Here is a 24,826-nt window from a genome sequence, read left to right as displayed (position 1 = left end):
ACAATAGACCAATAGAGAATCAGAAGTGGAGCTGTTTCTGAAAGTGGTAGAGTGCTAGCCTTGACCAAAAAAGAGCACAGGACAGTGTATATGTCCTGAGTTAAAGACTCACCACAGAGAAGTTTTGTGTTTCTTCAGCTTAAATGTCTTAAAATAATCAAAGATAAATCTAATGTGTCTTGAACTGCTGAATGCAGAGAGAAAACAAAATTGAAAATGCCCAGAAGGTTTGGTGGTATATTTATTAAACACTAAAAACAACAAGATATATACCAAAGGATAGTGGTGCTGGAGGTTTGCCCTGGCTTTGAGCTGCACAACTTCTGATATTGTTGCTTATAGATCATTACCCTACTTGCTTGTTATTAGTTGATGTCAAAGAAAAACTCTGTTAAGACCACTGAATAACTACAACTCTGTTAGCCAAGGTGTGTTATCACATTGGTTACTTCTCATCCATTACTTTAGATTATGACATCAATTCAAAGTATTTCCTATCAGATCAGTATCAATTATCACATACTTCAGAACCAGGAATTTTAAGCCAGGCACACAATTGTTAAGAGAACTTGTACCTCTGTACAAAATCTGCTGTTCAAATGAAGACTACAACATATAAATATGTTTCATAGAGGATGTTGGTGGAAGTGAATGGTACCATTATGAATTAGCCATTTATTCTTCAAGCAAAGCCATCACTGAAATCTACATTTAAGTTGTGTTACTCAAATTTGAAGAAAAACATAACAGAAGTTCTATTGACAAAATAAAAATACCAAGAAGCCATGAAAAATTGAATTGATGCCACAGCAGCTAATTCATGAGGACTGAAAGTAAAAAGTGACACAGGATGGAACACCTTTCCTGGCATAAATCATTAATGCCTTAAAATGGAAGAACACCTCTGGGCACCAGTATATCATGCCTACTACTTATTAGGTCGAGATCTGAGGATCATAGCCCAGAGTTAGCTTGGGCAAGAAATTCCATCTGCCCTCCAGTTAACTCCCCACCACACACACACAAAAAGAGCCAGAAGTGCTGTTGTGGCTCAAGTGTTAAAACACTATACTTGAGCACAAAAGCATAAGGACAGTGCCCAGGCCCTAAATTCAAGGCCTGTAACCTACACAAATACACACACACATACACACACACACACACACACACATACACTCAAACTAGTAAAAGTGAAGTCCACTCCCACAATCAGCAGGAAGGGGCTAATCTCTCCCTTAATCTTCCCCTTTGAGTTCATGTAATGAGCCTTGTTTCCCATTAGGTTCCTAGACTTTCCATTGCTAGGCATTTTTTCTGGTCTTCTTTTGATTAATAAAAGTGACACATATGGATGATTTTCTGCTTGAAAAGATACAAAACTCTTTGAAACAGGAAACAAGTAGCCAAGAAAAAGTTCTTTACCCATCATACTTAAAATCTAGAAGTAAATACTGTATGCTTACTTCTATTTGAGGACCATGGCACACTCTACTGGTGTTTCTTAATCAAGCTGTTTTGTGTAACACCTGAAAAATCTAGTTTCACCTCTTCTGCCTCAGTCCTTCTCCTTTATTTGAAAGAAAAAGATAGAGTGGATTTTCTCTTCTTTCTCCAATGTGATAACCTGCCCCTCTAAAAGTATAACTGTAACACTGGTGAAAAGGCTTTGTAAAATGCAAAGAACTTTGGGAAGAAATTTGTTATACTGCACTGATAGGTACCATCTTGAAAATATATTGCACTTCCTTATCTCCCACATTTTACTTATGGTCAATTTTCAGAAAGACTTTTCTAAGAACATTGCTTTAGAAGTACTAATACCTTGGAATGTAAGAAAGAGTTGCATCACATTTGTACTAGAAAAAACAATTTATTCATCAAGATCACTTCATTTGCTTGACTTTCTAATATATACTATTTCAGTTGTATATTCTTAAAGGTTGCAACACAGAGACTTAAACAACCCTATTTTTAAACAAAAAGCTGTACCATGTGCTCACACTGATATACAGAGAAAATTCCTTGACTTCTGACACTGTGGAGAAGACAGTAAAGAGTCCAGATTGAAATTGTAGAGTTTTGCCTATGTTCTGCTATAAAACAAAGAGATTTCCCAAATGTCTAGCCAACTCAGAAATTTCTAAAACAAAAGATTACTACATTGGAAAATAGTGAATTTGATATCCAAACTTTTGCCATTTTGTTATCCAAAACTCTATTCTAAAATGAAAATGATGAAATAAAATATGAAAATGCAATGTAAAGATAAATAATATAAATATTAATAATGAAAAGGAAGTAATTTGTTAATGGAACTGAAACTATTTTTGACAAATTTCAGACACAACACTGATTAGACAACTCTTTTTCTCAACTGTCGGAAGTGTAATGAAAGGGATTATATGAACCATATCAAGCAAATAATCCTTAAAACCAAGGGGAAAGTATGTAAGAATTTACATATCAACAAATAATTAGAGATCATCAAAAGGACCAAAGAGAAATTATGTCTGTATAAAATCACTTAATGAAGTCGCTACTATAGTTGCTTAATGGGGCACTAGAGAAAGAGGCAATAAAAATACTCATGCAGATTGAAAAACAACTATAAAAAGTTCTTTCACATAAAAAGGGTGGAATTAAACAGATTAGAGAAAAACATAAAATGATTAGACTATATTTCCAGATGTCACATTATTAGAATGGTTAAAGGGAATTATCTAGAGAATAGGACAAAACATGTTAAGAACTCTGATTACACAAATATGCAGTGTTAAGAATAACTACACAAATTTGGAACAAAAATTCAACTTTCTATGTTCAAATTTGGTCTCACAGAAAATGTTTTTAACATTATGGGTATATCAACAATGTAGTTAAGAGTTTATAGATAATGGTACTATAAAGTGAGTGATTTCAATTGTTTATATTATGGATACCTTGAGTTGGGAACATGCTAAGATATGTGCACTGCTAATGAACAGTATAATGTAATTGGAAGACTATTTAGATGAGTTTAAATATATTTCAGTAAGTGGGAAATCTCAAAATGCACAAAAATATACTTCATTTCCTAAGGGGGCAGAAAACCTATAAAGCACCAAATTAAATGAGTAGGCCAAAAGCTTAAGAAGTTTATTTGCAAGGACACACAAATTGAAAACTTACAGGTATGCATACTTTTATCAGTAGATAAATGATCAGTTTCAATAGCAATTATCAAATGCAATAATTAAACCACAGCCACAGTGAATTGGATGACAAGGATCAACTTTTGTGGCTATACAAGAAAGTACATTTTTAATAAAAAGGTACAAGGTTTGGAATAAAAAATAATTTCTACAACTCTTAGAATCGTAGCTATTCATGAATAGCTCAGGGTCACAATTAAAATACAAATGGGACAAATATGTCCATGAGACTTTCTAGGATTCTTTAGCTAGGGTTGTGACTAAATAGAACAATGGCTTTGACAAAAAGCAGCTCATTTATGGAGCCCAGGTCTTGAGGTCAAATCCAAGAACAGCACAAAATGAAAAAGAAAGGTATAGAGGAAGGGAGGGAGGAAGAAAAAAAGAATGAAGAAAGGAAGGAAGGAAGAAAGGAAGCAGGGAGGGAGGGAAACATAGATCATTTCCAGATTTCTATGTGGATGTTCAAAATTTGGGCTGGCTGCTATTCTTGGATGCATTGCAGGCTCAGGGAAGTGGGCTATCTGTGGGAATGACTTGCAGAATTAAGGTAAAAAGATGGGGAATCTATTCAGTTGTTTGCCAACCATTTGAATGAGGAGCAGGGCTGTGGGAATCAGGCCTATGATCCTATCACCTTCGAGTTTCTTCAGAAGGTGCCACGGGTGCTGGGTGTGGCTCAGTAATCCAAGCAGAAGCTGCTATCTGATTGAAAGGTATGTGTTGGAGGGTGGGGTCAGGTTAAATTCATGCCAAGGGACCAGAATTCAGTAGCAGAGTCTTGGAGCCTGCAGTCAATGCCTGGCCCTGATGGGATCAGAGAGTCCTGCACACAAGGTCCATGTATGGTACACCAAGATGAGCATCAGGACCCCATCCATTATCTAGCATCTAACCTTGCAAAGCCTACTGAGCAACCACTCCTTTGTCATCTCAGCTCTGGAGAATCTGCCAGTGCTATTATTCCCTACTCTTTATGGAGGGCTATGCCCAGGGCCACACAGAGGTGCTGAAGGCAATGGTGTAGGCCTGTCCCTTCCCCTTCCTTCCCTTGAGGGATCTGGCAGAGTCACCAAACCTGGAGACCTTCAAAGGGTTTGACCTCCTACTGTCCTCAATGGGTTCGATCTCCTACTTGTCAAGAAGGAGGACCCCATTGGGTGGAAACAGCAAGTGCTATTTGTGGCAATTTGTGGCAATTGCAACTTGAGATCAGGATTTAGAATTATCATTCCATGGCACGAATATCTTCTCTGGAAGTGCTGACTGAAAGGTCAACAGAGAGCCACATTTCAGCTGGGACTGAAGAGCAGCCTTTGATCCTCTCCATTGACCTGACTATCGAAGATGGCACCCAAAATGAATTCCAAACCTATCTCCTCTAGTGGGCCAGGAAGTGGAAAGAAGGAGTCCAGCTGTGCTCGACCAAGCTTCAGATTCTGTCTGGCTCCTCTACAAAATCCAGAAGGCTCTGCATGAGGTGGGCCTTGACTTCATCACAGAACTTGTGGTAAACAATTTCTGGTGTCCAGAAACCATGAGAAAATTTTCTCCTTCCCAGTGTCAGACAAAGAACCTTTGCCTATTCTTCTCCAAGATAAGTGGCGACTTCTACACTTCCAGCTTCAGGAATCTCTTGAATTTCTGTAAATACATGGTGCATCTGGGGCAGCCTCAGCATCTCCAGGAGTTTCCTGTGCAGGACATCTTTGTCCTGTATGGATGGCTACCCTCCATCCTCAGGAACCCAACGACTTTGAACACCTTTACTTTGAGTTCATGTCCACTGAAGGAAGCCAATGTGAGGTCCTTGTGCCAGTGTCCCTGTGCCAGGCAGCTCAAGCACCTGTATCTGAGGAGTTTGTGCATGGGCCGTTTCAATCTTGAGTCCCTGCGAGCCCTGCTGGAGCAAGTGACCGGCACCATGGAGATCCTGGCCTTGGAGCACTGTGACATCACTGAACCCCAGCTCTTGACAATCCTGCCCTCCCTGAGCCAGTGCTCCCAGCTGCATTTCCTCAGCTTCTATGGAAATTGCATCTCCACAGCCACCCTGAACAACCTACTGTACCACACAGCCAGGCTGGACCATTTAAGCGAGGGCCCTACCTTGCCCCACTGGAGAGATACTGCCCTCCACATTGGGGCCTAGGGAACATTGACTCCTACTGATTTGCCCAGGTTCAGGTTCAGTTGGCTCAGGCCTTGAGAGAGAGGGGGCAAAGCCAGAAGGTCCAGACATGTACCAATTTCTGTCATCACTGGCCAAAGGGCCAATTCTATAGCCTGGAGCCCCATGGCTACTGGCAGCTCACCCACGAGGGGCTTCCAAGCCTTCCTGCTCTGCTTATGTAGTCACATGCCTCTTCTGGAATCTCTTGTCGTCATCACAGAGGAACCCCAAGACACAAGTTCATTTTCTATGGAGCACACCCTGCATTCTTCACTGTGGGTGGAAGAGACTGGTTGTCTTCTCCTGAACTTCCTAGCTATCAAACCCGTGGACTTTCTCAGCCCAGTAGGCATCTATGTGTCCTGTGTACACATCATTAGGAAGCTGGAGTGGTCTCTGCCTGGTAAGAACTGGAACATGATCCTGTTCCTAAATGTTTGTAAGCAAACCTACAAGTGCTGGGGCAATCCCTCAAGATCTGTCATTTACTGTATCACTCCCTTAATAAAACAAAAATAAAGGAAAAGCATGAATAGAATGGTGTCATTTCTCAGCACCAATGAATGAAACTATTTTTGGTGCCGAGAATCCTAGCTACTTTACTAGTCTGAGATCTGAGCATCATAGTTCAAAGCTAGTCTGGGCAAGAAAGTGTCTGAGATTCTCATTTCTAGTGAATCACCAAAAAAGGCTGAAGTGGAGCTATGGTTTAAGTAGTGGCATGCTGGTATTGCGCATTAATGCTCAAGGACAACTCCCAGGAAGTCAGTTCAAGACCCAGAATTGGTACAACCCAACTACCATCAAATATACCCATGATCAAGATATGGATCCAATTTTGGAGAAAATGGAGTGGGTGGGGAAATTCAATGTCAAATACCAAACGACATCCATGAAAACAAGAGAACTTTTTTCTAAAGTGTTTTGTGATGAGCGTCCTAGTTACTCAGCTAGTCTAGGGTCTGAAGATCACAATTGAAATCGAGGCTGGGAAAGAAGGTCTGTGAGACTCTCTTCTCTATTCAATCACCAGATACACTCTTAGTTGTCCTATAGCTTAAATGTTAGAGTGCTTGCTTTGTACATAAAGCTCATAGACACAATAAGGGAATATAAAGTGTATGAACCTTACAAACATGTTTGTGAGATTAACTATCAATATCCCACAATGATGTAAAACGTTTGAAATTTATGTATTCACTTAATCTTTATAAAGAAAAAAAAAGCTAAAGGGTATCACTACAGATCCTGAATTTAAGCCCCAATATTGACACAAAAACAAAACCAAAAAAAAATGCCATGATCACACTCAAATATAAATAGATCTAATATTAGAGAAATTTATAAGTAATTTTGAAAGTCAAATGTTATAAGACATTCCATGTAACAAAAGTATTTCTGCTTCTACAGCATATTTTTGGGTGATAATTTTCAGTATGTAAATGTGGTTTGTGATTGATTAGACATGTCTTAAAACTTCAGGCTCACTTCAATTTGTTTTTCTATGAGGAGTATTAACTCTGGGTCCACCCAGGCATGCCAAAAATAAAGAATGAAAATATATGACCTTCAGTATTCTTCCATGAAGAACTATAAAGTATGTGACATCACCTTCCTTAGATGGTAACAGAGTTTCACTGGGTTTTTGTGCTTCAAATCAAAATAAACTAATCAAAGCGTGGGGACATCTTCCTATGGAGCTGTGAGGGAACTGAGACCACCCACACTTTGACCCATCATTGAATACCCATTATATATACATAAATTATTATATGTGTATATTTAATATATACTACTCTGGGATATTTGCTATCAGTTATGTGTGACCTGCTTATCTCATGACTCCTTATTGAAGTGGGTATTTATCCGTTGAATGTCATGTTTTTGTTTTATTTTGTTTTGTTTTTTGGGTCCGGTCGTGGGGCCTGAACTCTGGGCCTGGGCGCTGTCCCTCAGCTCTTCAGCTCAAGGATAACGCACTACCACTTGAGCCACAGCACCTCTTCCCTCTTCCGGCTTTTTCTCTTATGTGGTGCTGAGGAATCGAACCCAGGGCCTCATGCATTCAAGGCAAGCGCTCTACCACTGAGCCACCTTCCCAGCCCCTGAATGTCATATTTTTATTATTACTAATGTCAATACCAGAACTTCATCTCTACAATTGGCCATAGTATTTGCATAACCTTGACAGTTTGTGTAAAGAATCATCTCTTCTCTTTTTTTACTCAGATTTATAACTTTTTTTTTCCTTCCTGATGGCCTAAATGCACTTAGTTCTGCATAATGGATAGTTGGGGACCTCATGTGTTGCGACGAGTGTTAATGTGCAATCAGTGATTAATTCACCAATAATAATCCAATTGTATTGAAGAAATTATTAAAATAAAGAAGAAAGATAAAATGTGAACTTTCTAGAAACTAATGTATTTTGACCATCTCTTGATAAAATACTAATAATTTAGAAATATTTGCAAAGTAGTATGCCTTATGAAAGGAAAATAAAGAGCAATGTGGATTTTTGCCAATACTTCCAATTCAAAACTAAAGTCCATTGTTAGTATATAATCATTCTCATAGTAGAAATTAAATATCATTGGACTCATTAATTACATGTTGAAGGAAAACATTTATAGTACTCAGATATACTAAAAAATAGATTTTCACATAAAGGAATACAAATGTAAGAAGAAAGAAAGGTGCAATAAACCAAAGGACAGGGCAGAAAGGCATGCCATTATGTGACCATTTGTCAGAAATAGTCATGTCTTTCTTTAAACATAGTATAAAAACCAATAGTTCAATCTGTTTCGAATAATGCATTTCTTATAAAATTAAAATAATAGAAATGTAACAATTAATTGTTATCACATCAATTGGAAACATAAAAAGAAAAAGTATTTATAGACAGGTAAAATGTATATAATTTTAAGTCAGGTGCCAGTGGCTCACACATGTAATCCTAGCTACTCAGGAGACTGAGATCTGAGGATCACTTTCAAAGCCAGCCCAGGCAGGAAAGTCTGTGACTCTTACCTCCAATAAACCACTAGAAAACCAGAAGTGGTGCTCTGTCTTAAGTGGTAGAGTGCTTGCCTTGAGCTGAAGAGTGCAGGGACAGCATTCAGGCCCAGAGTTCAAGCCCAACAGACCGACAAAAAAAGCATATAATTTTGTATATATAATATTTTTAAGGCTATAAAAAAGGATTACTTGAAAAATACAACCAGCCATGGGTAAACAACTTACTATGAATCTTTACTTTTTAGCTATTACTCATAAAGCCAATACATTATGATATACAATCGAAGTGTATTTTTGTAGCTTATAAAATCCATTTTTGAAATTCTCAAACAACACAGAGAAAGCAGAGCAGAAGAGGAAGAAGAAAAGGAATGAAAGGAAAGACAGTGGGAATGAAATTGGAGATGGGGAAGATGGATCTGACAAAGTAGATTGAGGAATATGGAAAAAGGCAGATATGTGAATGGAAATATATAAGAATGAAGCAAAATACATTCAACTGAGTATATGAAAGCATACACTTTTAAAAATGCATAATATGAATGAATTGTGACTAAGAAGAATAGTGATATAAAGGCAGGCAGAAACTATATTTCAAAAACTAGGAAAATATGTATAAACTAAGCTACATAGGAAGTTTTGATCTGGTGATCATGGTTAAAAGCTAAATTGGGCAGGAAATCAAATAGAATATTAATTCCAGTTAACTATCACAGAGCAAAAAGTCGAGTTCAATTGGTGAAACATTATCCTTATGCAATAAATAAATAAACAAATGAATAAATAAATAAATAAATAAATAAATGGACTGTACCAGGCTTTAAGTTCAATTCCCAGACTAGCAACAAAAAAAGAAATTTAGGCAAATGCTTAAGAAAGCATAATTTGTAAACCAGAAGCAATGAAAATACACTCGTGGAGATGATTAGATAAGTACAGAGTAAATAGAAATAACAAAAAAATAGAATGATATTCAAATTTACCTGGCTTTGGTTACAACTTGTGACTCAACCATTACTAGAAAAATGAGTGTGAATCACTTATTCTGGTGGAAAAAAGAATGTAGACCATCTACATATTTGGTCATCCATGTAAGTTCAATCTTAAGAGGATTTATTTTTCATAATATGTGTTTTGTCCCAGAAGCCATGCAGAAAATTTCTATCTGGCCTTAACAAAATGATGTAGCAGTTGGGGGCAAAGATGCCACCCAGCAACTCTTACTGGAATCCAAGATGGAGAAAACCTCTGTAGACACCGTGACTTTCCTTTTGTCACTGAGGTAGACAGGCAGGAATGTGAGCCAGATACTTCAGAACACCAGCATGCTGAAGGTTAGGAACTTGGCTTCATTGAAGGTGCCAGGCCAGAAAAACCATAATGAAGCTGGCCAGGGCCAGGGGAGCCCAGGTATCCCAAGACACAGTAAAAAGTGGTGAGGGAACCCTGGTTACACAGGATGAGTTCATGGCCACATTTAGAGTGAACATCTGTGTAAGTGTAGGAAGGTGAAGTCCCCAGTCAGAGTACACAGAGAGGTACCTAGATCAGAGTACAGATAGGAATGGTGACGTTCGTTAGGAGCCCCTGATAGCAGCAGCCACCTCATGTTTCTCCCTAGAGAAGTGACCTTGAAGGCCAGATCCACATTTACAGTTTTGGCCAAGACAGCAGAAATAGATACTGTGAATGCAACTCCAAACGTGGTTTGCTGTGGAATGCAGGTGATTGTGTTGCGACAGCTATTAAAGAGCAAAGGAAAGTGCGAACAGAAGATGAGGGAGATGAGCAGGATGTACCTGAGAGCTTGGTTACTAGATTTTTTTTTAATTGTGAAAATACTGTACAGAGGGGTTGCAATTACATGGGCAAGATAATGAGAGATTACTAGCTTTGACAGTGGAGGTGTTCTGATGTTCACAAAGACTCCAAGGACAATTCCCTCTGAGTGTACATAAACAAATGGCCATGCAGGTCAAGGCCATTCCCAAGAGCTCTCCATAAGCCAGGAAACTTTCATCTCTTTAAGGCACTGGTTACTCTCTGCATTGGCATACTGGTGATCAGGACACTTTACACACTGCTCCGTATCTAGTGAGGAAGTCAAATAACCAATAGTCACTTTTCAATACTTAAAAGAATATTGGGAATCCCTACATAGGGATAATACTAACATGTCAACACTTACTAGCAACAAAAGAAAATATTATCAATTATTCCTTGATATGTTCAGTACTATTTCTATTTCTTCTTCATGTTCCCAACCTCTTTCCTACATTTTCCTTTTTCAGTTTGAATCTTTTTTTTTTTTACATACCGTGACTATCACCCATCATATTTATTTCCATTTGTAAAAGCTTATGAAAAAATTTTTTGCACATACTGGAGCATGTGGCTAATGATATCTGAAGAATATGGTTCAAAGCCATCCCAGGCAGGAAAGTCCATGAGACGCTTATTTTTTTTTGGGTGGGAGGGCAGTCATGGGGCCTGTACTCTGGGCCTAGGCGTTGTCCCTCAGCTCTTCAGCTCAAGGCTAGTGCTCTACCACTTGAACCACAGCACCACTTCTGGCTTTTTTCTTTTTGCTTATGTGGTGCTGAGGAATAGAACCCAGGGCCTCATGCATGCAAGGCAAGCACTCTACCATTGAGCCACCTTCCCAGCCAATGAGACTCTTATTTCCAGTTAACCACCAGAAAACCAGAAGTGGTGTTTTAGCTCAAGTTGTAGAGTGTTTGCCATTAGCTGAAGCTTAGAGACAGCAGCCAAGCTCAGAGTTCAAGCCCCTTGACAGACCAAAATAAAAAGAACGTTTCTGCATGTTAAATGCTGCCATACTAATTCTCAGTCTTTTGTGTACTACTCAAACCACTAATCCAAAATTCTGGATAGAAATGTTTGGAATTCCTTGAATGTCTCTATGCAATATAAAAAAGAACCCTTTAGCTATTCCTTGCAGACATTATATTTGTCCATCTGACTCATCAATAAAGTGGTGGAGAACAGAAGCTCTACAATCATCCTCTGCAAAACACTGTTGCCTGCTCATTCGACCAACCCAACACAGTGCACACTCTGTTGAAAGAACATTTCTGGGCACTAGGAAATAAAGGTGTACAAGATGTCTGTTTTCTTTGCACCCTAAAGTGAACTTGAAGAAGATGGAGACCATGTACTTAAAAAGGCTTTGCACTTCATATGATAGACATTAAACTTACATTGCTAAGGAGTGGAATTATCATGTGTAAAATAAGTAGAAAAAAATAATCTCACGAGTAATTCAGAGCCTGTATTTTTTATTTCAAGGAGCAGTGTCATCCAGTGTCACAATTAATTTACAAGGTAAAAGAATGAAGTCTTTGAGTATGCAATTATTATACACAACATTTGTGTTTCAAGAATTGGGTAACACAAGGGAGTAATCATAAATTTGTCCCTAAGTCATGTACTTACCTATCCCATTAGCTATCTCTTTCTCTGAGCAAAGGGTAACAATCAAAGCAACAGGTAATCTTTCCTTCCTGAGGGGATTTCCTGAATCCAGGACATATCTCACTGCAGACAGAGTGAGGAGGCTGAGAACAATAAGATATCTGTCAGTAAATGTATAGAATTTTACATAACACTAAAAAGTCCATTGATTTAAAGAATAGGATTATTAAGGATATAATTGTATGAACATAACTCTAATAATGCAGTTATAGATTCCACATCATATATCAAAAGGGTTATGTAGTATATACTTAGTCTCTACCTAGCCTGAACTACTGAGAAGTGTGTGATCTTTAAAAGACAGAGGATAATGATAGGAAAGTAGGTCCTGGTTGACAGCCTTCTGGAATTTCTTTGAATTCATAATATCCTATGTAGTCTCCTTCTCATCTGTGACATGTTGAGGAACAAGGAGAAAGAATCCTCTTGATGCTTGAAAAGTATGCTATAAGATAAAGCACAGGCCTCATCTTTATAGGGTTATATGAAGCCCAGGCCCTTCCAATCTTCTTTTCATCTATCCAGTGCCATGCATTGAAAATCTGCTCACACAAGCTCCTTCACTGATTGTTCTCACCACAGATTACTAAGTATCAAGCCAACAAACCATTGAAGGGATTCTCCACAGAAGGGAGCAAAATAACTCTTTAAAAGAATTAAATGTTTCCTCTGATACTTTCTCTCAGCATAGAAACCAACTAAGTAAAATACAATTTACATTTTATGATAACATTATGAATGAACATTGAACAACACACTTTTAAATTTTTATTTTTTGGGTTCTTAACCTAGAGATAAAAATCTGTATCTGGCCACTGTCCTTGAGACTGTTTTGCTCAAGGTGACCACTCTACCACTGGAGCCAGAGCTCCACTTGATCTTCTTGGTAGTTAATCACGATAAGAGTCTCACAAAATTTTCTTCCCATTTTAGCTTTAAACTGATAGGTAATCTTAGATCTGGGAGGATAGGATTACAGTCATGAGTCACCAGTGCTCAGCCCCATTAATTTACTCTGTTTCTTTTCTATCCAAGAGTCAATCAATAAAATTTCTTAAGTTTGAAATACTTAAATGTTAGTAAGCACAGAGAGTATAAAGTCTGTGTGGTTTTTTTTTTTTTTTCTGTGTGTGAGTGGATATGTGTGAGCCAGAACTATTGTTGAATTCAGTGCCTGGGCTTTGTATCTAAGCTTTGCTGCTTAAGGTTAGCACTGTATCACTTGATCCACTGCTCCACTTCCAGTTTTTGGGTGTTTAAATAAAGATAACAGTCTCACAGGCTTTTCTGCTAGGACTGATTTGAAACCATGATACTAAAATCTCTGACTTCTAAACATCTAGTATTACAGGAGTGACTTTTCTGGCCCCAGCCAGGAATACATTTTAAGGGTGAAATCTGCTTATTTATATGAAATTACAATTAGATCCAACCCACCTTTTTAGTTCCTATGGCCCACTCTACCATATTTTATTATTCACACAGTTGATGAACATGTAGTTTATGTGGAGAAAAATTGCCTACTTCCACTTGAGGTCAGACCTTCTGGAAAATTCCAAATGTTCACAATGTCATACTCTTCTTCTAATTTCCTTTTCTGAATCAAAATCTTTTGTCTTCAAAGAGGATTGTGAAATTGTATTTTATTCACAAAATGGGTACACCTAGAAAAAGATACATCATCTTATTATGAAGTACATCCCAGACTTAAAAAATCTGAAATGAGAAAAGCTCCTCATTAAAATTTCAGATTCAGCATTCCAAAAGAGCAGAAAAACCTAATGAAGAAAGAAAAAATTCTATGAGACAAAAAATCATCAAAATAATCTTTGGACATCCTGGTCACTCAGCAAAGAAATAGAAGGCTTTGTTTCAAGAGAAACCAGTTTCATACAAATACTCATAAATGAGACAATTCCCAATTTCCTCACTACAGTTTCACATAACTAAGTTTGTAAAAATCTATAGTTTGAGAATGGTAAAATTTTAATGCATAAAGTTGAATGAATTTAATTTACTTATAAAAATATGGATAATTCTGTTTAGCAGATTATCTTTACTAGTATTAAGAAGCACATCGGGAAAAGGTGAATTTTTAATTTTCAAAACATTAGCTATGAGCATGTTGAGGTTATTTGAAGCTAAAAGAATTTATGGAAAAATGGAACATATTTTGCACTTGTTAGTGATCTGCTTGAAATTAACAGCACAAGCACATATGTGTAAGAGACCTCAATTACAAACTGTTACACAGTAAGAGACCTGTCTAGGAAATGACATTCCTCACTGTTTGTACCACCCAAAACTTTAAGTCCTTACCTGTGCAGGTGAAGGCACTGAACCTTTTCTTTTTTCAGTTGTTTATAATTCTGCTTGATGAAGAAGCGTGTCATGGAGAGCCTGGGCCACAGAATATACAGCATTCTATATACTGTAACTGTCTCCAGACGTAGTAATGTCAAAAATGTGCCTCGGCAACCAAGCCAAAGAGGCATCATGAGGATAGTTCTCCCCATTACCAAATCAGAATCAGAACCTGAGCAAGTAAAGGAGAAACCACAGCCCACCAAGGAAAATGTCTCCTGGGTATTTGGAAGGGTTAACTACTTTGACAAAATTTGTGAATCCAAAAACATCTGGGTGATGATGTAAAAAAATGACAGGTACATGTAATGAACTAAGCAGGAAATATTTTTCTTATGGTTAAATGCCATTCTACAACTTTTCCTTTTATTAAAATTTGCTCAACACACACCATTAAATATAGTAGGAATTCAATATTAACATATAGGATGAGGACATATGCTGATGATTTACTTATATGGTTATAGGGTGCCATGATTTTTAAAATATACATAAATGGTTTGTTATTGCCAGATCAAATTATTCTTGGCCATCTCTTCTTTCAATGCAGGAAGAATCTGCAAACCATTTTCATCTTGTAAGTTTGACAATCCTACCCAATTCCAGCTGAAGTGAAGCAGTAATAAGACCATGGCAGTTGCTACTGATGTGTTCTTTGGGCCCATCTAATAGAGAAAAGGAAACGTTTTATGGTCACTCAGTACATGATCAAAAGGCCCAAAGGTAAACTAAAGTGAAGGAATAGAAGATGCTCCATGAATGAGAACATTTCTATCTATGACAATCCCAGTCATTATATATGTTATATAACCATGTGAAGAAAATGGAAGGCATGTTTTTCTTTTGTTTTTGTTTTTGTTTTTTTTGCTTCTTCTTTTTTTCTTTTTTTCTTGCCCATGAAATTGTAACCCCTCTTTATGGTATTTTCAAAATAAAAAAACAAAATTGAGATATCACCTCTTTTTATTTCTTTTATTTTGAAAATACCATACAGAAGGATTACAATTACATGGGTAAGATAGTGAGTACATTTCTTATCAAACATTGATGCCTCCTCCTTAGTTTCCCCATACCATCCCTTCTCCTCTCCACCCCCTCACCCGCACACCCCCATACCACAACCACCCTACCCCTCCCCAATCCCTCACCCCGACAAAATTGTAAAGATCGTTTTTTGACATAACGTCTTATACATCTCGTTGTTGTAATGGGTCTACCTCTAACCCTGTTTAAACAGTTTGTTTTTTCCCTTCCCCTCCACAAATTATATCAACCTCAAATACAGTGAAAGCAGGGCTTATAAAGCATTATTTTTGTTTCCCCTTCCCATCCCTTCCCCTCTCCACCTCCCCATCCCCCCCAATCCCACCACCATCACCACCACCAGCCCAATTTGATAGGAAATTGAAAGACTTGGAAAAAATTATATTAAGTGAAGTAAACTAGGCCCAAAGGAACATAGGTCCTATGGTTTCCTTATTTACAATAACTAGTATATGTCTGAGACAAACAGAAACTCTTAAACAAGTTGATGTTAGGCAAAATAAACCCCAAGGTAAGGATTCATATGTTTTTTTTTCTTTCTCACGATTGTTTCCAACATATTTATAAGATGCTTTCTTTGTTGCTTTGTATGTACCTCCCCCATGGTATAACCCCTGCATTCACTGTATTTTATGTAGACATGTTTTTCTTTTAGTTTTTGAAAAGAAAAAATCAAACTTTTTAATTAAGTATAAAACAAATCAATTTGTACAATGCCTTTTGGTCTTTGTCACTGTCTTTGTCTTTGTCACATCAACTCTTTTGGTCTTTGTCACATCAACTCCTCTCATTTGTATCTACCACAGGTATTCCCTGACTTTAATAGTTCCATTTTCACATATGTACATTCAATATTATGTTGTATTTGCCCACCCATCTTCTTCTTTTTCCTTTGCACCTTTCCACATCCCCTTAAAACGCCCCAAGAAGATATGCTTCTGGTGCTCATTTTTTATAGTCTGTTAATTTTTCAGAAAGGTTAGATTGATATGTACTATAATTTAGTCAGATTGATCATGTATATATGTAAGTGAATATATGTGGACTCCATAACTTTATAATATTTCATGAGCATAATTTTTATCTAATATTACATATGAGAGAACACATACCTACTTTTACTTTCTTTTTTTCCTGCCAATTGTGGGGCCTGAATTTTGGGCCTGAGCACTGTCTCTCAGCTCTTCAGCTCAAGCCTACCACTCTACCACTTGAGCCATGGCACCATTTCCAGACTTTTCTGCTGAGCAATCGAATCCAGGGTCTCATGCTTGCAAAGCAAGCACTCTACCACTGAGCCACCTTTCCAGCCCCCTACTTTCACTTTCTGAGCCTGACTTTCTTCATGCAACATATCTTACACAGGAGCATATATATATGTGTGGTAATACAGGGCTATAAACTCAGGGACTCATGTACTACTCCTTTCAAAGCTACCAAACAACAACTTGAACCACACATTAATTCCTGCTTAATCCTTGTCGATTCAGAATGTTTTCTGATTACTTGCACTCTGCTGAACATATCTCTACATTTTCAAGTCATTTCCTGATTTTTTAAAGAAAATTAGTAAAGCTAAAACTTAAAAAAAACCCTCTTGTCATATCTAACTTTTCTCTTTTCAAACCAAAGGGACTATCCTATTCCATTATATTTGAGTGCTTACTATTTGATATCACAAAATTTGATAGGTTCATAAATCCAATCTCCTCCTATCATACTCTCCTAACAGCTGAAATGGCCCCAAATTTGATATTTTTACTATCGCCTACCCTTCCTATTCTTATCTGTGAACCTGTAAAGGTTCAGAAATGTACCAATCTGGGCAGATATTCTTTCTGATGGTTCTGTAATTGCTGCTATGGACTTTTTTCTCTCATATGATTGTGGTTTGGAATATTATAATTTCCCAAGAGGCAAATGAGGGGATCTTTAAATGCTGTTGAAATTCCATATTGAACATTATATATATATAATCCCAGAGTCAAGTTATGTAAAAGATTAGGATATTTGTTGTTCTCTTTAATAGCAACTACCACAAAAAAATACACCGGTAGTTCATGAATGTCAACCTGAATAATGAACATAGAATTTCAAGACGAGTATTTCAAACTTAGGATGTTGAAGTATAGAATGGTTGTTTTCTTGCCCATATATTTGTTAAAATATTACCCTAAATTAGGATCTAATGTGAATATAGTTTCATGTGTGAAAGACATGAAGGAAATTTGTCATGAAGGAAATTTAAAAAGTTAGTTAAAGCACAAGATAGTTTGCTTTATCTCTACTACCACATAAACCACAGCAATCATTTTCCATTAAACATGGGACTGGCTTTCATGAGACAACAAATATTCTATTGTTTTCATCTTTGGTAACTATCTCCACATATGAGAAAAGGTTTATTTCAAGCCACCTAGTTTGTGTAATGTGGTTATATTGCAGGTCACAGTAACTAACAAATCTTCATTGTAAGAATGTCTTTCAGAAGCTAAGTGTCATTTAAGGAAGATTTTATAGCAAGTTATGTTCACAGACCCAACATAGTAAAAAAAAAAAAAAAAAACAAAAACACTTGATGCAATATCAAGCAAAACAAGAGCTTAACCATCAGGTGATGGAATTTTATTTCTTATTCATATAACAATAGTAAAGGGAGTCATCCAACTCCAAGGTGCTTATTATGGAGACAGTAACCTTCAACATGGGGATGAGAATGTCAGCAAGCTTTACATTGAAATCCAATTTCCAAGGCCACTGTGACACAATGCAGTAATCACTTCCCAATATATTTAGATTGAGACATTGAAAAGAATGACTAGAAAAAAGTAAAGAGGATCAAAGTACTTTTCATTCTCTTTTGTCATGTTTATGTGCATAAAGTTTTTCGTGTGTGTGCACATTCTAAAGAAATTAATGCAATGAAATCAACAAACTTCAAAGTTAATAATTGAGGCAATATTGAAATATAAGTAATTCAAGAATTACTTACAGAATCCATAGAAGTACAGGAAAATGGCAATTAAAGTATCATACACAGTATAACCAAGCAATAGGGCAGATAATCAAGGATACAGAAGAAAGGTGAGTAACATGTTAGGAGTTATTAAATAATTCTCAGTCCCAAATATCAATTTTATTGGACTTGACCCTACAATTAAATGACATAGATTGAGTAATTGGATCAAGATATAAAACACATCCATCTGCTGTCCCAACCAAAAAAATTATCAAATAGAAAGCAAATAACCCACAAAAAGTAAGGTGGAGTAGCAATCCTAATATCAGATGAAATAGACATCAAATTAAATTAATGAGAATAAACAAAGCAGGACATTACATACTAATAAAGGGAACTCTTTCTCAGAGTGATATACTAATTCTAAGTATCTATGCACCAAATGCTGGAGTACCCAATTTTATTAAACAATGCATCTTAATCTAACAATGCACATAGATCTAAACACATTGAAAATTGGTAACATCAACACATCATTGTCATCTCTGGATCATCCAGGAAAAGCTCTGCAAATAAAACTCATACATATATGATTGGATGGACCACCTAGTTTTTCAAGATATCTAGTGAATATTTAAACAGGAGCATCAGAATATAAATTCCTCTCAACAACTCAATGAACACTCTACCAAGTAGATCATATTTTAAGTCGCAAAACAAATCTTGCAAATTTAAAAAAATGGTATTATTCCCCTGCATCCTGACATATCAAAATGGAATAATATTACAGCTCAGCACATAATGCTATGACAGAAAATTCTGTAAAGTGTGGATAATGAATAATATATCACAGAATGAAGAGATTAGAATGGGAATTCAAATATTTATTAAACAACATATATGAACCCATAAAATACAGATCCTCTAGGACTCAATGAAGACAGTACTCAGAGGAATATTTATAACTTTATGCTTACAAAAACAGGTTGGGAGAATCTCAAATCAGTAATTTAATGTTGAAAATCAAGGTTCTTGAAGAACAGGAATAAACCAAAAGCCAAACTACAAGGTTGAAACACTAAAAATTAAATCAAATAAAGTAGAGAAGAAAATACCATAAAACATTAACAAATATTGGTTCTTTTAAGAAAATTAATAAAACTGGCATACTCTTAGCAAATCTGATCCCCAAAAGAAGAGTATGTACACACATAAAGAAAATTACAGGCAAAAATGGGAAAATCAAGAGAGATACAATCAAGCTTTAGAACATTAGAAGGGAATAATTTGTAAACATTTATCATGACAAATTGGAGAATCGGGAGGAATGGTGAAATTTCCAGAGAATGTTGATATATTCCAACTAACAAAATAGATTGGAGCCAACACAATAGACCCATAACAAGTAATGAAATTGAACTGGAAATAAAAGACCTCCCATCCAAGGAACGCCCAGGACCTGATGAATATATAGCTGAATTCTATAAAGCCTTCAAAGAGAACTCACTCCATTATTTCTCAAAAATCTTCAATGAAACAGAAAGGGAAAGATCACTACCAAACTTCTTCTTTGAAACCAGCAAAACGCTCATCCAAAAACCACATACACTCATCATGAATGAGATCTGTAGACCCATTTCTTGGATGAACATCAATGCAAAACTTCTCAACAAAATTCCAGCCAACCTAATTTAACAACTATCCAGAAGTTGTATTCTATGATCAAATCAGATTCAACATATCAACAGAAACAAGGACAGCAACTACAAAATCATATAAACAAAGTATTTGACAAGATTCAATACCTCTTTATGACAAATGCTCTGGAGAAGCTAAGAATCCATGGACCATTCTGAAATATAATCAATGCCACATATAACAAAATTATAGACCTCATTGTATTTTATGTAAAGTTAAAAACAATTCCTCTAAAATTAAGACCAATGCAAAAATGCCCACTCTCTCCATTCCTCTTCAATAGAGTAGTGGAATTCCTAGCAAGATCAAAAAAGACAGAGAAACTAGAAAGCGGACACAAATAGGGAAAGGAGAAGTAAAGCTATCCTTCTTTGCAGACGACATGATCCTGTATTTAAAGATGGCTATAAATTCCTACCACAAATTATTTGAACTGATGAAGAACTTTGGAAGAGTAGCAGGATCTAAATCAACCCACAAAAATGAATACTTTTGTGCTGTATGAACAATGTGAAACTCAAGACTGAAATTGGGAATTCAACTCCATTTACTATAGCCACAAAAGAATTTAAGATACCTAGGAATTAAGTTAACAAAAGATGTACACAATATTTAAAGAAAAATTTAAAAATATGAAAAACTACAGCAACTATAAGGTAATGGAATAACCTTCCATGGTCCTGATTGGGCAGGATTATCATCGTGAAAATGGTAGTAGTGCCTCAAGCTATCTACAAATTCAATGAAATTCTCAGTAAAATCTTAAAAACATTCTTCAATGATATAGAAGAAGCAATCTGAAAATTCTTGTGGAATAGTCAAAGACCAGAACAGCAAAAACAGTCCTCAGCATGAAGACTGGTACTAGAAAAATATCAATACCAAACTTCAAACACTGTGATAAGTCATAGTAATAAACAGTTTGATAATAGTACAAGAATAGGGCAGAAAGCAGGGCAACGGTGGCTCATGCATGTAATCCTAGCTACAGAGGAGGCTGAGATCTGAGGATCATGGTTCAAATCCAGCCCAGTCAGGAAAGTCTGTGAGACTCTTATCTCCAGTAAACCACTAGAATACTGGAAGTGGCACTGTGGCTCAAGGGATAGAGTGCTTGCCTTGAGCTGAAGAGCACAGGAACAGCACCCAGGCAAAGAGTTCAAGCCCCAAAACTGCCAAAAAAAAAAAAGAGCAGAGGTGAGGACCAATGGAATAGAAGACCATGAAATGAACCCACAAACTTATAGCCACATAATATATCAGGAGAGAAAAAACATAGGATAGAAGGAAGACAGTATCTTCAACAAGTTGTGGAGAGAGAATTGTGTAAACATATGCTGAAAACTTCAAAGAAATTAGAACAGAGATTATAGAGCCTTATATATCACCCTTCACCTAAATCAATTACACAAGAAACTAAGACCTCAGTGTAAGACCTGATACCCTGAAGAGGTGGGGAAACACCAATGATCCTTGACACAATTCAAAATGTCTGAAGTGAATATGCAGAATCACAACAAATCAAAGAAAGTCTGGATGCATGGGATTGCCTCAAAATGAAGAGTTTCTGCAATGCAAATGGCATAGCTAGCAAGATAAATTGAAAGCCCACAGATTGGGGGAAGATCTTTATTAAGTATGCATCAGACAAAGGCCTCATATCTAAAATATACTCAGTAGTCAAAACATTAAACCTCTCCAAAATCAAGTCCTCAAAGAAACAATAACCCAATTAATAAATGAGTTAAAGACTTAAAGAGAGATATCTCTGCAGAAGAAGTAGAATGGTCAATTTATCCATGAAGAGAGAGATATTTGACATTTCTGTATATGAGAGAAATATAAATCTAAACAAGATTGAGATTCCACCTCACCCCAGTTAAAATGCCCCATATAAAGAAAACTAACAATTCCAGATGTTGCCAAGGATATGGCCAAAAAGGAATGCTTACTAAAATTTTGATGTGAATGTAAAGTTTTCAACCACTCATAAAAGACTTATGGACATTCCTCAAAACAGTAAACATAGAGCTTCCCTATGACCCAGCAATTACATTCGTATTCTTTCGTCCAATAGAACACAAACAAGACATCAGCCCAATGATGTTCATTGCAACATTGTTTACCATAGCCACGGTATGGAATCAACCCAGATGGCCCTAAGTGGATGGATTAAGAATGTGTGGTTTACATAGCTAATGGCATTGTATGCTCCCATCTGAAAAAATGATATTGCTAGTTTCATAAGGAAATGGAAAGATTTTGTCACTGTTCTTGATTTCTGATTTTATATAAGTTTATCTGTTTTGGTAAGAATAAGGGAGAACACAGCAATGGTGGAACAAAAGGTGAACAAATGCAGCAGTGATACTAGACACTAGGCAGAAACTGAAATATACAACTTGTGTGGAAGGGGCTTAGGAGGGAAAATCTGAGAGAAAAGGACAGAGGTTGCACCATTCCAAAAGAAAAGTACTCATCCGACATGTAACTCTAATCCCTCCGTATATCACCTTTAAAATAACAACAAAAACTCGAAAAAAGTGGAATAAAGCATTATATGCAAATGAAATACAAAAACTATGCACAAGCATGTATAACATCATCACATCAAATAGACTTTAATGAAAGGATCATTAAGTGACAAGATATTAATGTCATGATAAAAGAATTAAATCAACAAAGTGAAATATTAACTGTAAGTGTTTATTTTCACACTACCTAAGCAATTAACTATATTAGCTGGCTTTGAGATAGTCCTAATACAATAATAAGTGAAGATTTTATGGAGAGATTTGCCATTCAGAATCAACAGGCAGGCATTAGAATTTAATTTCACCCTTGATCACGTGAGCCCTACATATGCCAAAGAACATTTAAACCAACTTCTATTGAATAAAGCATTGTTCATCAATGTAATGAATTTTCTCCAGGAGAGATGATGGGGTAGGGTCAAATACCAGCCATGTTTTAACATTTTACAACTATCTTGAGCACACATGTAGATTACACTGTAGTAATGCTAGAAATTAACAAGGAATATGGGCACATAATATGAAAATCAAATGAATTATATTTTAACCATTATTACTTAAATAATAATTACATTAAAATTATTCAGTGAAAAAATTGCTTCATGATAAAGTGAATTGTTTTTCAGGGCACATTTCAAGAAATAATCTGGTCCTAGGAACAAATGAAAATGAAAAGAACATCAGAAACACATAGATATAGAAAACTGAGGACTTAAAGGAACTAACAAACTTTGCTTAAAACAAGAGAAGGAATAATGAACTAAATAACTTGCACTGCATGTCAATGAACAAGAGAAACTCAAGAATAGTAAAAGGAATGAAGGAAACGATGTCAGGAGCAAAAGCATAGTAGCAATCAGCAATGAATCAAAAGGAGTTTTTACAAAACAGAAGGGTTATAAGACTGAAGTAAAAATCCTAAAGCAGCAATCAACAGAATGACATATATTAATCCATATCTCCATGATTCTGCATGAGCTGAATCAGTATGGTGAAAATAGCCATATTGCTGAAAACCATCTACAAGTTCAGGTCAATCTCCATCAAAATTCCTATCCCTTCCTAGACAGAAATAGAAGAGGCAGACTAGATTTTCTGAAAAAGGCAATCCTTTATTCAGAATGATGTTAAGACATAAGAACAGTACTGAAAAATCACTGTATTTCTCTTATGCTATGGGGCCAAATAACAAAAAAACACATAAATTAATGAAAAATAAGACAGAAATACTTGTAACAGCTACAGATATCTGATTTGTGGAGAATTGACAAAAAATACATGGCCTAGAGATGGCACCCAAAGTAAGGCATGGAGCCGTTAAATTGGTTATCCATGTGTCAAACATTGAACCTAAAGCCTATCCTTGAATATATTTTTTTTCAAATGAAAGTTGATTAGTTCTCAAAAAGATATTGGAACATTGAAAGTAGTAGTGAAAATGAGGGTCAATATAAAATAACGATAACCTTAATAGATCTCACACCTGTCATAAAATAATAGAAAGATTTAAGTGTGAGTCTCGGAAGGTGGCTCAGCGGTACAGTGCTTGCCTTGCATGCATGAGGCCTTGGGTTCGATTCCTCAGCACCACAGAAGCAGCAAAAAAAAGACCTAAGTGGCTCTGTGGCTCAAGTGGTAGAGCATTAGCCTTGAGCTGAAGAGCTGAGGGACAGTGCGCAGGCCCAGAGTTCAGGCCCCACTTCCAGACCAAAAAAAGAAAAAAAAGAAAAAGAAAGATTTAAGTGTGAACTCAACTTGGTGGTAGAATATTTTTCTTATTTACAAGGCCCTAAATTCTACCCAAGAATGGAAATTTATAGCAGCTTTGTTTGCATCAAATTGAAAAGATTCAGCACACTGAAAGAAATAGTGGGACAGCCAAATGTATGGTTGAAACTCATTAAATCATTTTAGCAATCAATACAATAAAAACAAAAACTACAATGAATTATGCATCAAACCACACAAAATTTTGCAGTGTTACTTTAACTGAATATTGAATGTGGGCGATGAGTAAATGGCAAACCTCAAGATAAAACTTTAGGGCAAGAGACATTTAAGTTAAATGAGAGCATAGCAGTGTGGGCAGAAGAAATGTATTTTTAAATGATGATATCATGCATACCAAAGCTCAGGGATGAGGTCTGAGATGCATGCTAGGATCACATTATTGAAATAATATATATATGAAGTAGCTTCATATATATTAACTAATTTGTTAATTGTTTAAATGCCTGCAAGGAACAGTTTTACTTCTGTAATTCAGAGACGGGAAGGGAAAAAATAAAATGCTTAAATAAGGATACAGGTTGACCCACTATAACAATGACATGTACAAAACACTATG

This window comes from Dipodomys spectabilis, unplaced genomic scaffold (genome assembly GCF_019054845.1).
Source record: "Dipodomys spectabilis isolate Male_0828 unplaced genomic scaffold, ASM1905484v1 ptg000327l, whole genome shotgun sequence".
Taxonomy (NCBI): domain Eukaryota; kingdom Metazoa; phylum Chordata; class Mammalia; order Rodentia; family Heteromyidae; genus Dipodomys; species Dipodomys spectabilis.
The sequence above is the reverse complement of the archived record's forward strand: the minus strand, read 5'-3'. Positions refer to the sequence as shown.